This window comes from Volvox carteri (assembly GCF_000143455.1).
Source record: "Volvox carteri f. nagariensis unplaced genomic scaffold VOLCAscaffold_133, whole genome shotgun sequence".
Classification (NCBI taxonomy): Eukaryota; Viridiplantae; Chlorophyta; class Chlorophyceae; order Chlamydomonadales; family Volvocaceae; genus Volvox; species Volvox carteri.
In genome coordinates, this window is record NW_003307676.1 from 114,572 (window position 1) to 116,194 (window position 1,623).

The 1,623-nt window shown below is 51.6% G+C and overlaps 1 protein-coding gene across 1 annotated transcript in view; it reads left to right on the plus strand.

Moving 5' to 3' along the window:
* Window positions 1-1,623, plus strand: part of VOLCADRAFT_100650 (uncharacterized protein) — a gene marked incomplete at both ends in the record, with an annotated part of 6,237 nt that overhangs the window by 3,942 nt on the left and 672 nt on the right. The window lies entirely within an intron of this gene.

Below are 1,623 nucleotides of genomic sequence, written 5' to 3' on the forward strand. Positions count from 1 at the left end.
TAATACTCCGCCCAGATGAAACGCGTAACTGGTAATATATTGCATTCTATATTGCGAGGTATCTCGCCTGTAGCCAACAAAAATCGTATGAGCACAAACAAGTTTGGCTGCCTCCATTGACCGAGGTCGAAGTCACATCAACGCCTCTCGGGCTAAATTTCATCTCAAAAGGTGCCGCGTATCTCATAATGGAATTCTGAGATGACGGCGTATGATAACTCGAACACCCAAATTGCGTTACCATTTGTCCGCACGGGCATTCCGACTTGCGGTCTGCCGCACTGTCCACGCGGCATGCACCCGGGATGGATGCGTTTCGCGTGGAGCCCGCAGGCTGTGCTGACGATTCCGCCGGTGCAAGCTTAGCTCCCACACCATCAGCACTGCTGCAACAAGCACATCTCCCACCACGTCGACACTATCCATCAATTGTCACACGTGCCGCGCTAGCTACCGGCCTGTACGGATGCAGGGGGGCCCCGCCCTTTTCCCGGCTTCGAGGAAGCCGACACCCGACTTGTCTTAGTAGGTTAGAGAGCTTCGAGAATTGGTGTCGTACAGACCCTTGGATGATCGGTCCCAGAATGTTCTTGCGAATAATTCCTTGACAGCCATAACAGTTTCCAAGGGGTCTCATTATGTTTGCGTACAATTCAACAAGTATTTCAATACTGTGTAGCCGTCGTACTACAACAGCTGCCTTCTCCCTGCAGGAACCTTCTCCCTGCAGGAACCAGCGACCTGCCTTGCTGTGTTCGGGGTGCGTGGTTCTTCCAGTAACTAGTGGTCAGGTTTAGATCGGAATCGTAAGAGATTTATGGATGGATGGATGGATGTTACAAGCTTCAGCGAGCTCGTACGGCCCAAACGAACCCGGAGGCTCATGAACCGCTTTGACAGCGCCGTCGATAGGGAAAAGATAAAAAGAGAAAAAGTAAACGAAGCAAACAAAACAAACAAATAGGGGGGTCCTTGTGAAGCAGCTGCCCGCGTTTCCAAAGCACGTATGGTGTTGGATTGTAAGGTGCCCAAGTACGTTTGCGAGGAAGAGAATGTGGCCAGGCTGGAGTGAAAGTGCAGTGGCATATTGGAATGTGAGATTAGCGTAAGCGAGTTACAGGGCGTTTATTGCACGGGCGAATTTGCGTGCAAATCTTTCACCGTAGCATCAGTCCTCAGTTCACTTCTTGGAACGAACATCAGCATAGGTCCAAGCCCTCTCGCTTGGAGGGATATGCAAACAAACATCCTGATAGGGGTAAACTCGCACGCTACCGAGCATTCAACCGAGCACATGCATGCTTAGTTGAATGGTGAGATGCGACCCCCCCTTCATTTCGTGCTCGGCAAGCCTGCCACCGTGTACCGGATATGTTGGCGATGTTACAGAACGCTGCACCTTGGTTTCTGTGCGCATTGCGTACGTTGCTCGACCCCGCCGACCAAAACTACACGTGCCCAACTGAAGACATTCCCGGTGGTTGTGCAGCAGCTCTTGAGGCTGTTCATTTCGTGCTCGGCAAGCCTGCCACCGCGTACCGGATATGTTGGCGATGTTACAGAATGGTTTCTGTGCGCATTGCGTACGTTGCTCTTGAGGCTTTGTTGGATGAAATCCATCCT